Source organism: Stegastes partitus, unplaced genomic scaffold, assembly GCF_000690725.1.
Source record: "Stegastes partitus isolate 25-593 unplaced genomic scaffold, Stegastes_partitus-1.0.2 Scaffold87, whole genome shotgun sequence".
Lineage (NCBI taxonomy): Eukaryota > Metazoa > Chordata > Actinopteri > Pomacentridae > Stegastes > Stegastes partitus.
Genome location: NW_007577818.1, coordinates 371,389 through 387,408, shown reverse-complemented (window position 1 = coordinate 387,408; position 16,020 = coordinate 371,389).

Genomic DNA, 16,020 nt, shown 5'->3' with positions numbered 1-16,020 from the left:
AATTACGGTGGTCACACCTCTCAGGTTGGGTTCCTGGCAATATGTACGAGGAGAAGGTGCCATTGTGTTCCCTAGTTAGACAGACAGAGCAGAGGGCTGTACTGCAAAGCCAGATTAGTGGGTTAGTGAAGTATGTTGACTTTGAAGTCAGAGTTTTCGATGTCATGAAGATGGCTCTCTTTTTACCTGCTAGATCTCCATGGTAACTGATGCTGTGGAGCTAGATCTCCATGGTAACTGATGCTGTGGAGCTAGATCTCCATGGTAACGGATGCTATGGAGCTAACCTGGTCGGAAACAGGTTATGTTCAAAGTTTCGGATTTAAATCGACTGGAAAGAGCGTCTTCCTTTAACCAAATCGTTCCCTGGCTGTTATTTATGAGTGTAGTTACAGTATCACACACTGTAAATACCACGTTGCCATGGGAACCAGACATGTATTTAGTTGGCGATGCAGAAATCACATAAATATGTTTTTATGTTTGGCTCTGATTTGCTGTCAAGTCCGTTTACACTGCTGGTACTGCAACAGGTGAGAAAATGGATTATTCTGCTGGTAGTTATGACAGAGAATATTTAATCAATATGATTCATTTCGCTTTGATTTGGCCAAAAACTAAAGTGATTTCCTGCATTATGGGACAGTGTCAGACCTGAATGGACTTCAATACAAGATCATGTTTAAATGTATGAGTTTAAAGTTTAACTTTAACGTGCAGCTGTCAGTTGGAAATCAGCAGTGTTTTATATTAACACGTTGAACCATTTTCTGCCAGTATTCTACCCTTCATCATTTGCAGTAGCAGCAATTTTTACCGTCATGCATTTTTTATTTTCCTCATTGTTCTCTCATTAAAACAACCTGTTGACTGAAGCAGCTGCACGCGATCGTTTCATTTTGTGCAGAAGAAGAGTCACGTGACGCATCAAACGCCTCCTTTTTATGTGAACGCATCCCGAGTCTAAAGTAGAAAGTCGGAGTTGACAAAGAAAGACGATAACCACCTTCGTGATAGATGTAATCTCTGGCTGGGGCTTTAGGTTTTGTCAAGCCGGCTTACACAAAGAAAGCCTGGCTATGTCAAACTTGCTTCGTAGTACAGCCCTCTGGAGGCACTTCAGCAGGGCAAACACAGTCACAGAGGATTCTGTCAGGTCATCTGAGTCGAAGCCAGAACAGAGTTATTACGCAGTCATCGCTGAAACTTTTCACGAGACCCTGTTTTTAAAATCTGCGCCATTAAAATGTGAATTAAAATGTGGTACCTGGAAACAAGGACTCTTGAAAAGTTGGAAAAAAACAGAACAGTCTGGCATTAAATGTGACCTCGACTTTTGTCTCCTCGCACGAAATCAGGAGGACAAAAAGAAGGGAGCGTGATCCCTGCTGGGGATAAACTTAGATAGAGGTGTGTTGTCTACGTTTGTAGCTCTAGTTGTTGCACCATTAAACTACCTACTGACATTATTTATGCAGCACTTGTATCGGCAAAGTTCTAAACCAAAGGAGTGACATGTTCTACCGAATGCACCGTATGACATTAAAGCGATACCCAGCGAACGCTTTCACATTAAATGACTGTTGTTTCAGCAATAAAAAAACAAAAAACATCGCATTATGGCTGAAAAACAGAAATTAAGGCTGCGTCAACGACCAGAATGTTGCCTGGATGTTCTTCTTGGAAGTTCCAGCAAAGAAGAAGTTTGTTTACCTAATTTTTTTTTGCTATTTTCTTTTTTAACTCAAAAACTTGCAAGCGAGACAAAATACAAACAATGGCCCCATTAAAAACTGTCTACCATATCCCAAACCACATGGCACGCACTGACACAGGAACGTCATTTGCATGTAAATTAATAATTTCTTCTTCATATAAAAAAAAAAATAAAGTTTTTGTGAATGTTGTTTGGTCATCTGATCACAACCACTTTACAACTAAACTGCCAATCAAATTAGGAAACACTAAGATGCATGCATTTGCTTTTTTTTTAAATTAAAAGATAGTGATTAATTCCTGGCTCATCAGAAAAAGTCTGTCTGGACTATTATTGGATGTGAGAACAATGTCCTCCTCCAGCCTTACAACCACGCTGCACTCATCAGGTCTGGTCCTTAATGTCGGAGTTATTTTAAGATTATTTTTACTTTAAACCAAAAATATAACAATGCCAAAATGTGTGTTTACAGTTGTTAACTTGGGGTTTTGGGGTGATATTAGCTTTTATCTGCTTTTTGTAATTAAACTAAATGGAGCGCACAAGTAAAGATTTATTTCAGGTTGACATCTGTTTTTCTTTAACATCATTTCTTCTACATTAGCTGTTTAGTTGAAGATTGTATCATAGTTTTATAGCATCAAATAAAACCCACAGTAACATTATCTGCTGTCTGGAGCTTTCCTGGGTTTACTTATCCCATTATTAGAAAAGCATTTGAATATGTACGCGAACATATTTACATATATTAAAGACATATGCTGAATATCTTGTATAGGGCTTCTTGCTCTTTTTAAGTATGTGTCATGCATTTACAATATGCTGTATTTAACGTGTTTTAATAAGTGCCTTTGTATAGAATACTGTACAAGACTGTAATGTTTAAATAAAATACACACCAGGATGCACATGTCTAAATCACTGCAGTAGAAATAAGTTTTTCTTTAGTTTATTGGGGTGTTTGTACTTGAACATCTGCTTTATTTTTTCACTCTGTGGGTCAAGAAAGTCCGTTAAAAGCTTTCTTGGTCTATAAACGTGAATTAAAGTGAACAAACAGGGACGGACGTAGCCGTCACCAGCTGAAAACATCTGTGCATTTACAGCTACAGCTACAACTTCTGGCCCTTCATGTAGGAATGTTGTTCTGTGTGACAGAAACGTTAGGACTTGCTCTCTCTACGTCTTGGTTTTAGAACAAAAGCATCAAACCGCACCCTCTTTAAATAAACGCTTTTACAAGCCCACGAAAGACGTACCAGACTGGAGCTGAGGGAAATTGTCAAACTGGAATTTCATGTTGGTGTTGTGTGTGCGGCTTGCTGTTGATCAAGTTTCTTATCTCAAGTTATCGCTGATGTTTGTATTGTTGTGTGAAAGTTTATATTTGCCCTCACATCAAGTACACATGCAGTTCTCGCCAAGTTTAATGGCACAAAAGTAGAACGAAAGCTGCAGCTCTGCTCATCTGTATTAAAATTCGGACACGTAGTAATAGTTGTCAGTGCGTACAGAGGTGTTCGTAGCTGAAAAGTCTACGTATTCGAGTCGAGCAGTTTCACCATTTTCACACATGACTTTTGCTTCACTTCTACTGTGAGAGAATCTGAAACTGAAAAGTATCAGAGAATCAGGGTTTCTGTGTCCTGAGCTCAGGCTCACAGGATCGTCCATTATGGCTGCTACTGCTCTGCTGTCCTCTACCTCAGTAGTTACGCCGCCTGCAAGCTGTCATGAAAGATTTTACTCAGTGACCCATAAACTCAGCAGATCTAACTTGTTCACATATACCTGTAATATTATATTTTCAGAAGGCTCAACAATTGCCTATACAAACTGCAAAAAGCATTAACATGTGCTGAGCGCGTGCGGTCGGGATTCCATCGTTTTCTGCCTCCTGCTTCACAATGTCACGTACGCTCAAAGACTCTGAAAGACTACAATTCTCCAATTTCATTTAGCAGACCTTCATTTGACAGACTGAAAACAAACAAACAAAAAAATCCTCTTCCCTCCCACACAGCCTGCTGTTGGCGTCAACGTCCTATCACACTTGACCTTGTCCTATGTCTCTTATCCAGATTGTTTTCTCCTGACCAGATCCTTGCTTGTGTTCTATCTGCTCTCAGATGTACGTCGCTTTGGATAAAAGTGTCTGCTGACTGAAATTGTAGAACTGATGACTTGCAGGCGGTGTAACTACTGAGGTACAGAGCAGCAGAGTGGCAGCAGCCACAACGAACGATCCTGTGAGCCTGAGCTCAGGACACAGAAACCCTGATTTTCTGATACTCTTTAGTTTCAGATTCTCTCACGGCAGAAGTGAAGCAAAAGTCATGTGTACAAAGACAGCCAATGGGGAAGCCGCTCGACAACTCTTTCTACATGTCTGAATTTTAATACCGATGAGCAGATTTTTGACACATTTGAAAACTTGGTTACAGACACATTGTGAGACGACTTTTGTAGATTCTGGTTTGCATTGACAACTTCTTCTACATGTTGACAAATCTCACTTTGGACGAATGGACTTAGATACAGACAGATAACTGTCCATACACATGGACAATAATGCCTCCATAGTCTTATATTCAAAGTGTGAATAAGAAGAAGACTGAGTAGCTTCGGTAACAATTAGTTGGTCAAACTAACGAGATGGCAGAGTCTGCTGGTTGGTGAACTTCCATCAGAAAACTAAAATGAAGGATGTGTTTTTGAACGTGGCTTCGGGACATAACAGAGCTTGTTTTTGTTTTGCCATGTATATGACAAGATGATGCTTTAAAGCTTCTTTTCTCCGATATTCTTGCTGATTTAAAATGATATATTTTTATAGCTAGAGATCCATTACACAGACAGCATATACACAACAAGTATGGATTTGTTTTATTGCAGAAACAAGAGAGCATTTCAGAACAATACGCGTGCTACAGTTTATGAAGTGTATCGGGCATTTCTTCTGAAGTGTTCAAATGTCCAGCTGTGGATTGAGGGAAATGATCTGCTTTCTGTGTGTAGAACGGCGAGGTGGAGCTCCAGTAACAGGCGATGTGAGAGACGGCCGTCTTTTAATGTGTAACTTGCAAATAATCGATAATAGCTGACGGTTTTACTGTTTAAGTGCCATTGTACTCTTGAATTAGTAAAACGCTTAAACTGCCGCCGTCTGTTTTTCCTCAAGGAGGGCCTTATCAAATAGCTGTTATTTAACAGCACTGTGTACTCAGCGAAAAGAGAAAAAAAAAGAAGAATGACCTAAGTGTTCGTGTACTCTGTGCTTATCTCAGCGCACTGACATGCTTTTAGGCAACGAGATCCGATGTTCTTTATCTATATGTTGAATAAATGGGAGGTTACGTCACATTTTTAAACCACCTTTGTTTGCCTGGCCTTACAAACCATTCAGGAGGCCTTTCATCATGTATTATTGTTAATATTAAACCTCAGCTCCTTACAAATGAGAACCTATTCCACTGTTTCATTTGTAGCTGTCTTAGTTTTTACTTCTCCATATACAAACAGTTCATGTTCAGGATCATATTTTTCTGCTAATAAGAAACACTGCTGGTTGATTACACGTGAGTCCTGCACCTCCACGGAAACAGCACAGCCACGGCTAGGAGAGGAGAGAAAACTGTCTTCTGTGCAGCGTAACACAGCCGTGGTGACATAAATCATGAGAAAAATTAAAATACAACTACGATATTGAAAAAAACCCTGGCATCAACATGTACAGTATTTTTCCAAGCGCCCTCAGGTGTTGCCAGAAAACCCAGTTCAGTTCTGTTGCTCTCAGTTTGTTCTCCGATCTGATTTCTGTAAACGCAGCCTGCAGTGAGGATGAATAATTTATTATTTTTTGTCACATGACTGTTGGTTCTAGATGAGTGAATCATGGCTTCTTGGTGCTGAGGAACGCAAAAATTCTAGTTTTTCTTTTTACAGAATCTGGTGAAAACGCGTTATTTTTGATGAATTATTGAACGAGACACGAACAATAAAGTAATTTTGATGAACTCTGATGATTTTAAGCATGGGTTTGGTTGGTTTCCCGCAGCAAAGACACACATGAGTGACGTCAGGACCATCAGAAAGTTGAAAACCCGCTGATTCTTTTTTTTCTTTTTATCAGTTTCTGGGTGTGATGAAGGATTTTCTCAAAGAAAAAACTGTCTTTAAAACCTGCCAGTTGGTTTTGGGTTAAAAATTGCTAAAGATTTAAACCCTTGTAGCTGGTAGTTTGTCACACTGCAAAAAATAAAATTGCAAAATAACTGAAAAAATGAGGTCCTTACCACGAGCAGAACTTTGCCTGAGGGTGGTGAAAAAGACTCTCCCTCACTGCTGTCACTAAAACCAAACCCAAGCAGATTGAACACTCACATAGAACAGGTGCAATTTTGTTTTAACTTAGTATTTAAATCTTACTACAAACAATATGCTTGTACAGGATGTGTTTCCTGAACCACAGTGACGGGACTAATGTCCTCAGATGAGCAATAATAAATAAACTGTACTGTTCGCTCGCCTTTGCCTCTCATTAAAACATTCCCTGGATAACAAATTACACTGAGCAACAGCTTCCAGACAAAAGTCAATGCAGGATTCAAGGTGAATGAAAGTCCTTGAGAATCCAGTCGATAGTTGAGTCTGGGTGTCTGATGTGCCACAGAAGAAAGTATTCAGACAAAAGAACTCCTTTGTGAGAAGTTCCTCGGGAGTCTAAAGCAAAGTCCTGCCTTCATGAGAACTACAACATCCAGATGGACTCACTCAGAGTGTAGTTTTTATACTTTTCATCCTGTTGTTGAATACGCTGTAGTTTTACATAAAGTATGGACAAATAATTGGGATTTGAAAGCTCAAAGAGTGGATTGGAGCTGCAATGATTCATCAACTAGTTGTAAACTCAAAAATGTTGCCAAATGTTTTTGATAATTAATGCATTGGTTTGAGTAATTTCTTTATGAACAAAAAGTTTCTCTGATTGCAGCTTTTCTGAAGTGAATACTTTGTGTTTTCTTTCCTCCTTCGTGACAGTAAATTGAATATTTTGGGGTTTTGGCTAAAATGAGACGAGGAGGAGTGACCACCGATTGATTCACTGAGAAAATATGTAACTGTAGTAATGATTACAATTATTTAACATTATCCACTTTTCAATAGTTAAGTGCTGCATGAGATCCATCCATCCATCCATTATCTATCCACCGCTTAATCCTCACTAGGGTCATGTTGAGGTTAATTGGTGATTCTAAATTGTCTGTAGGTGTGAATGTGAGTGTGCTTGGTTGTCTGTCTCTAAGTGTAGCCCTGTGATAGACTGGTGACCTGTCCAGGGTGTCTCCTGCCTTCACCCTGAGTCAACTGGAATAGACTCCAGCCCCCCATGACCCTAATGAGGATTAAGCGGTGTATAGATAATGGATGGATGTTGTTGGACTGTGTGGGAGGAAGCTGGAGAACCCGGAGAGAACCCACGCTGCACGGGGAGAACATGCAAACTCCATGCAGAAAGATCCTGGGACGCGACCCGACGACCTTCTAGCTGCTAGGCCACGGTGCTAACCACTGAGCCACCCTGCAGCCCTTGCTGCATAAGATCCAATTTAAAATGAACACAGCTGAACATGAGCAGCGTGTTGATGAAGGCCTTTGGGCTGCATCAGACGGAGTCGCCGTCCTACAAAGTCTCACTAACTCATTTAAACTTTTCATCCTGTTGTTGTTTATTTGTCTTTGTCGTTTTACCAGACGATAGTGGAGCCTGGCAGGCAACAGAAAATACAAAATATTGATGAGTATTTCAAGGTGAAGGAGGATCCTGATGCCTCGTTTGTGCTGTGATGCTTAAGTCAATAAGAGTCTGGGCCTTTGTAGACTTGCGGAGGAGATAAGAGTGCAGTGATAATAAGTTTGGGAGCAGCCTCAGCCTCCTGCCTTCTTCCTCCTCTGCTCTTTATCCTGTGTTTCCCTGAGGACTCTGCAAAGTAACAATGGTCTTATATTTGGACTCTTTTCAACAATGTGTGCCTTAATGAATGCACATTCAGTCCTCTCTGGGCTTCCACAGATGAATGGAGGGTTTTGGACTTCTTTTAGAAATCATAGCAGCTCAGTGTCGTTTTCAGATGTTAATGTGCAAACTGTCTGTATATAAACCATCCATATGATTAATGTTTTTTATTGTATCAAGTTTTTATCTCAGCAATTTCTACTCATGGAAGAATCTGTGCATTTTGTACAAGTAGAAGAATCCACAGAAACAGTACTTGTGTATTCATTTATTGTCGTTTTTTAGCTGCATATTTGCACGACTACATTTGCTGCTGGGACACTGCAAAGTTGTCCGTTGTGGGATTTAAAAAGATTATCTTTTCTATTCTAGTTTTGAAGCAAATGTGTGCTTCACATTAAAAAAAGAGCACCTCTCAAAACATCATGTGATTTACAGAAGTGGAAGAAAGAAAAAAAAACAACACATTATAACATGTTTTAGGTTTTTTGTTTTATTTTATTGCTTATTTATTTAATTATATTGTATTTCTTCAATAACAGTGTACACAGCATGTCTTGTTTGTTAAAGTTAGTGTGCAGTGACAACAATGTGACACCAGGGGGCAGTGTTGACCAAGAAACTGGAAGAATACTTTGATGAAAACGTGACATTGTGGAGACACTGGGGTGAAGCATGACTTCTATGTATGGTTCTGATTTAGATCAAATTATTTCTCTCAATACATTCAATATTAAATATGTGCAGCTTTGAAGACTAATGCGTCCAAGCATTTTCTCCGAACTGGAAAAACGAACTTCAACTTGACTTTTGATATGTGAATAGCATTAAAACCATTAAACCATTTTTCAGGTCTGATGTCTGATCTTGTTGGAATTTTTCTGTTTGTTTTGAGTTTGTTGGGCTTTAGATCCTAGGTACTGTACATCAATAAAAATCTATTTGGTTCGACTGAAAATTTTAAATATGTTGCAGCTCAAAAACAAACTAGACCTACAGGAAACCAGGACTGCACAAGACAGTTACACACAGCAACAAAAAAAGCAACCAGTTGTCTTCCTTTACAGACTCTAGATCAGTTCAAGTCAAGGCCGTATCCAAAAGGGAGGACGCTGAAAAAAGAGGAAATCAAATCTTAATTAATTAATCAATCAAGCTTTATTTGAATAGAGGTTCGAGCAGATCAAAGTCCTCACAGATGGCTGAGTGTAGATTGTGACAGAGTGGAAAGTCAATTCAAAATTCACACAGAACATGAGTCAGGGGGCAAAACATACCGACATATAAAAACCACATTAAAGTGCAAAAGACTTTGAGAGTAGACAGGAGGCTTTATCTGGTTTAGAGTCTCACGATTTGTGAGAAAAAGTAAAGCACCTAATAACTGAAATAACTCAGAGAAACTGCACAACTTCTGGCGTCACCTTTATGAACTGCGGCTCGCTGCCCTCTGCCTGCACGCACGCTGAAAGCTTAATTGAGTAAAAACCGGCAAACAGAGGTGAAGAGACCCAGTTGTCTGCAGGGCCGAGGGAAGCGAAGATCATTATAATCTCTTTCACGCCTTGATGCTTCTCACAAATTGCATTTACTGTGGAATGGCACCTGTGTTGATTGGTACACGCTGGAAACTCCCATACCAGTAGAAGGGAGCCAATTTGCACTCTGTCTCACTTCCAGTTTATTACCACCGATTCCCAAGCCGACGTTCCTGTCGGGGCAGGGAGAAACCAGAGATGTGTTTCTGGCTGTGGAAGGGATGGAGGAATAATGTGATCCAAACTTTATCTTTAAAAAAAAAAACTTAACAAGTTCGTTATGTTTCAGTGGGGCCAGCGTATTGACGGGTGTCACCATCAGCACCACTCTGTACTGCAGCAGGACTCTGGACGACTGCTGCGCTGTGCAGACAAAAGCTGCCTCATCTCATAAATGCCACAACTTCAAACTGCCTCCATTCCTTTGTTTGCTTTTCCACATAGAGGGAGAAGGGAAGCAGGAAAGAGGCATGAAGCACTTGTCATCCAGTGAGATATTGTTTGAAGCTGTCAGAGTTCCAATGTCCTGCGAGGGGACATGTTATATTTCACCGATGGGAAAGCCAACAGGCATTTTACTGTCAAAAGCAGTTTCCTCACCACTCTCTGGCATTGGCTCAAGTTCCTGTCTTCAGAGTCAATTCTTTTGTCTCAGATGCAGCTGACAGTGTCTGTAAACGATGCTCAGTGACACAAAATAAAGACAAACCGATATCTGTTCTGTCATTGAACATTTCATCAGCAGCAGGTTCAGTTTAGTCCTGATGTAGAAACAATGCCGCTGCTTCAGCTCCGTCACCAGCAGGACGTTGCAAGATCTCACAGCTGTATGCAAATAAATGCGACTGCCCGGTCTGTCCTGAGCACCAGATGGGTGGGTTTGGTTCTGTAGCATCAGCACAATTCATCTGATGTCAGACAGTGTGAGAGAAGCTGTCAGTCACAGAGGTGCACACTAAAGTGCCTTTCAAAAAACATGGCTGTAATATTAATATTCATTTTAGTTCGAATTAAGTTGGCTTGTTGAAGGATCAGTTCAGAGAAAAAACAGTCAAAAAAGAAGCACTTAATAAAACCATGCAGGTGGTTTAGAAGGTTTTAAACATTCAACTATCGTATCGTGCCAATACTCTAGTACAGTAATTAAACGTTAATGAAACTTTTCCTACAGCTCACAGTCATAAAAAGATGTGATTAATATGCACACTGCACTATGACGCTACTTATTTGGTGCAAAGTAATTCCAATAAAACAAACTGTTTGCAGGAAAGGACAGTAGATTCTTCTGTGGTCTGAGCTTCCCAAACTAAGTTTTACTCACCTCTGCTGAAATCTCAGAACACGGGAACAAACTGTGGCAAATCACATCAAACTAAAACCACCACTCGTTAGTTTCTTGGTAAAATGCTTCTTAGTGGATAATTAGATGAAATAATGAGCAGGGTTTTTCCTGCAGAGAGGAATTCTTGTTGACCCCCAGAGATGTTTGAGCTAATAGTCGACTGATTATCAGATCTGACAGGATGTTGTGATTTATTTGTCTGTCTGACTGGGTACATACTCATCAACACTGAAGGATAGTTTATGGGTTCTTTTTAATTAAACACATGCAAAACATAAATACAATCATGTTCAGATTCATGTTGGAGTTTGTTTTTAGCAAAAAATAAATAAATTTAACATCAACTCTAAATACTCATTATCAGCATTTTCAATGACTAATAATCGGGGTCAGTCCTGAACAAACCACCAGTCCACCTCTGATTTTAGCCAGAATGATGGTGATAAGAACTGAGGATTAAAACGTTATTGTTTTTATGAACCAGTTTGTGTAACAGTGACTCCATTTACTTGAGGTTAACATACGTGTTCATACAGAGCAAGGCAAGCTGTCTACTGTTTTTAGGGCGTTTGAGAAAAGTTCCAGGAATATTTTAGTAATATTTGAGTCACAAAGATTACCAGCTGCGCAACGGATGAGGGACTCACTTTTCAGTGTCGAGTGACTATAAATGGTGACGACTCAGAAATTTCACAACATAAGCAGACACATCATCCCGCAAAGTCATTTCACAGCAAGTTGCTTTTATACTGAGCCTATAACAGTTCTGAGTGTTTTGACGTTCATATTTTATTTAATGTAGTTATTTCTTTAACATCGTATCATTCATAAGCCAGTGAAAGCTTGAGAAGGTTTAAAGGTATATCCATCCATTATCTATCCACCGCTTAATCCTCACTAGGGTCACGGGGGGCTGGAGTCTATCCCAGCTGACTCAGGGTGAAGGGACAAGACAACCAAGTACACTCACATTCACACCTACGGACTATTTAGAATCACCAATTAACCTCAGCATGTTTTTGGACTGTGTGGGAGGAAGCCGGAGAACCCGGAGAGAACCCACGCTGCACGGGGAGAACATGCAGAAAGATCCCAGGTGTCCTCACTGGTACATGAACCAGGGATCTTCTAGCTGCGAGGCAACGGTGCTCACCACTGAGCCACCTTGCAGCCGTTTAAACGTATGTGTGTGTATATATATAATCCACATCTTTGATCATTTCTTTGTCATGGCAAAGAGAAGAGGAAGGCAGGACCATAAAACTGCATATAAAGAAGAACTTAATTAGCAGTAATCGTTGCTACTGACATTCTTTCTAGCATCCAGCACAAAATTCCTCATATCAGTCATGTCTTACACTGACCACAGCATTTTTACTAAAAGAATCAACAACACCACAACGTAAATGACTCGCTGTGCCCGTCGCTGAACCTGGCCGGGACGTTCTCATGTGCAAACACTAAATGGCCACTATGAGCACTAGTGAGCCACAATGAGAGAAGACCATCTCCCAGCATTTAACAGGGCAAAGCTCTACGCCATATTAATGCTGAGCCATGACTGGACTTGCTAAAGTGGCCTACGGGGAGCTGGAAGGGACACTGTATTGCACTAAGCAGATGGCGTGGAGGAGGCAGAGGGCAGCAACACACACAGACAAACTCACACTTCCCATACGGGCGTACACACACACACACATGCAGGCGAACACACACTCTCACACGCATGATGACCCGTGTGAGCTCCCCGCCTCGACACCAGACACTCTGCTCCGTCCATTGACTGCAAATTAATGGATCAGCGGATCAACTGGGGATCACACGTGTACACGTTATCAGTGAGCCACCAGAGGCTCTGACCACACATTTAAATAATTGTTGATGGGCCGTGTGAGCCGGCCCGGACGCCTGTGGGACGACATTGAGATGCAGCAAGACGGCTTCGCTTCATTCAGCGTGTGCACAAGATCAGCATCCAGAGAGCGTGCTGTGCTAGTTCATTAAAGGGATGCTTAACTCCTTCTGTGGAGAAGTGGCTCATTTGGTTTTACTTAAAAATAAAGTCACACTTTCTCGCCAACTCCCACGAGAGAATATCCGACAGTGAAGACGTCGACCTTTGTTCTGCTGTGAGTAAAGCATCGAACACCGCTGGATCTCTCACTGCTCCTCTGTTGCACTAAAGAGTGCGTATTATTCACCTTTACAAGTTCAAAAACACATTTATTTTCAGAGCACTTTTTCTCATCCTCTCCTTGGTTTTAGCTCTTGTCTCTTTGGGTCCATTCAGCTCTGCTTCATAAGCCGATGAACGCTGCTCACCCTCCGTAACCACCGACTTCTGAGTAGAGCAACAGAAGCAGCTCTGGTGAGGAAATAATGGCTCATTCTTGCTTAATGGACAGTCTGGGTGTACCAAACTAGTCATTAGGCAGAGATTATACAAATGTCTTAGACGATGATAAGTCACAGAAGAAAAGCCCGGACTTCACAGGAGGCGCTTTAAGATTCAATGGGTTTTTGGGCGCCGCTATAGCTCACCTGATTGAGCTGGTGGCCCATGTACGGGGCTACGGTCCCCAATGTGGAGGTCATGAGTTCGAGTCCCGATCATGGCCCTTTTCCGCAGGTCCTTCCCCCATTCTTCTCCCCCCACTTTCCTGTCTCTCTGTCTACTGCTCTATCAAATAAAGGCAAAAAATAACTTAAAAAAAAAGACTCAATGTGTTTATTGTCACATGCACAGTAAGGAAACATCTCTCCCTGTACTGACATTCTTTGTTTGCTTTCCACAACGGATGTCAAACAACATACATCTAAGTATAAAATAGATTTTAAAAAAGATAAAATAAAAATAGATAAATAAAGGCAATGGACAGTACAAAATAAGGAGTAGTGCTGTATGTGCAGAAGGTAAGCAGGAAGGCAAGAAGCAGTGTTTCCTGTGACTGAGAATCACTCCCTTTGCTAAAACTGTGGTCAAGGGTATTTTGTACATTTCCTACCTCAGTGGTAATATTACTACAGCCTGCCTCATCAGTACTGTTGCCTCTAACAAGACATAAAAGTCAGTCTTAGACAAGGCAGCTCTCCCTGTCCTTCAGTCTGTCCATCATCTACCACTGCCAGAAACCCACAGCTGTTTACAGTCTGTTACACGGAGGTAACATCACTTCAACACATTAAAAGCCTCAGGAGGTTATGTTGACAGAAGGACTTGATTTCTTGACAATGGGTCAATAAAAGGAAGAAAACTCTGATTTTATACCAAGTCTATGGGGACGGTAAATGTGTGCAGGGGCCAGGCAGCTGGCTGACCTGCAGCCTTTGAGCTCCACATAATCTGATAATCCACCGTTTGTCAAGATTCATATGTTATAATAAGCTTTGGTTGTCATTTGCTACCATTTTTTCCCCCCAATTCCTTTTAATTCACAATCGTCTTCTTCTCCACTTTGTCTATGGCTGTTTTTTTGGCCTTTGTGCCTTTATTGGATAGTGTTAGTGAGAGAGAGAGACAGGAAAGTAGGGGAGAAGAATGGGAGGAGGACATGTGGGAAAGAGTCGTGAGCGGGATTCGAACTCATGACCTCCACATTGGGACTGTAGCCCTGCACATAGGACGCCAGCTCAACCAGATGAGCTATAGCGGCGCCCCCTGTGTGCCTTTTTCCTTGGTTTCTACTTGGCAGACTGAAAACTCATCAGATGAGCTGCTAATTTTAAAATAACAATACATTATTATTTAATTGTTCCTTATGAGGGCTGCAAGGTGGATCGGTGGTTAGCACCGTTGCCTCGCAGCAAAGATGGTCACCGGTTCGCGTGAAGATCTTTCTGCATGGAGTCTTCATGTTCTCCCCGTGCAGCGTGGGTTCTCTCTGGGTTCTCCGGCTTCCTCCCACACGGTCCAGAAACATGTTGAGGTTAACTGGTGATTCTAAATTGCAACCCCCCGACCCTAGTGAGGATTAAGCGGTGTATAGATAAGGATGGATGGATGTTCCTTATGAATATTGTCTATTTCAGTTTGCTTTGACAATGTCTGGAAACTTTCGTGCATTCCAGGAAATTCGATGTGAGGGGAAAAAAAAAACCCTTAAGATAATCCCGCCTGCCCCTGATGGCAAATAATTCTCCGTTTCTATATGACTGTACTCTGTGTCACCCATCGCTGCCTTCTGTGCAAACAGTGCTGCTGATTTGCTTCACTGAAAATGTAAAATAAGAAAGAGCGTGGGATAAAAGTCAGCAGCAATCTATCAGCATCCCAAAATAACCCACAAGAAAACCAAAGAGGAACAGAAACTTATTTAAAACTATTGGAGCCAAAGAGGATGGAGGGAGAGGCTAATGTGTTGGTATGACACCAGTAAGAAGAAAAAAAAATGCAATATGTGACCCATTCAAAAGGAGACTTCATGAAGCTGTTGTGGTCCAACAGTATTGAACTAAACAGGCTATTTGGCTTCTAATAAAAGCAGTGTTAGTACAAAACTGATCTACCTCGTGGGGCACACTAACATCCAGCATTAATGTCTGTTTAATGAATGAATTTCATAAATGCTTATTCTCCCTCCAACAGAGTGAGGTGATGGGAAATGCAGAAGTCCATCTTCTCTCTGTCTGCTCTCCAGTGCATCCTTGTTTTTATTTCCAAGAGAAGAAGCTTTTAGTTATTGAGGTTTCATAGTGGACTGAAATCTGGCCTTTGTGTTTTACTGGGTTAGTCGTAATGTAATTAGGAAGGATAATAGAATCTACAGCAGCACAGCATTTACTTTAATTACAGCTGACACTCAATGAGTCTGTTTCTTTTTTACTTGCATTTTCCTTTGGAGTTGCCAGAAATCACAGCTGCTTACACTTAATATTTTACTGTTATTACATGCAGCTCTGGAAGTTGCCTCTGCTGGTGGTGCACCATCTGCCTGTCTGCTGCGACAGACTTCACTACCTGCAGTTTCAGTGCACAGTTTTGAAAAAAGGCATCTGAGTGTTTCTTGCGTTGTTCATCCAAGTCTGAGCCTAATGATCTATAGGGTGTTAAGAGGAAACTGCCTCGTTCAGAAAAATATAAAGTGTCTGAATGTTTGTTTTTTTCTAGTCTGATGAGTGGATTCAGGGGCGGCTGTGGCTCAGGTGGTAGAGCGGTTGTCCTCTGATTGTAAGGTTGGTGGTTCGATCCACAGTCGAAGTGTCCTTGGGCAAGACACTGAACCCGAATGTGAGGGTCCTAGACTTGTGTTCACTGTATTTTGGGTTTTTGGGTTTTGTATGTCTCTGTGTTTTGGTGGGTGTGTCTCCGTTCACTGCAGGCTGGGCGGAGCCGATCAGGGGAGATCGCTGGCAGCTGTGGCTCATCAGCTGTGCCCGGCTTAAATACTGGCGTCTCACAGAAGACCGA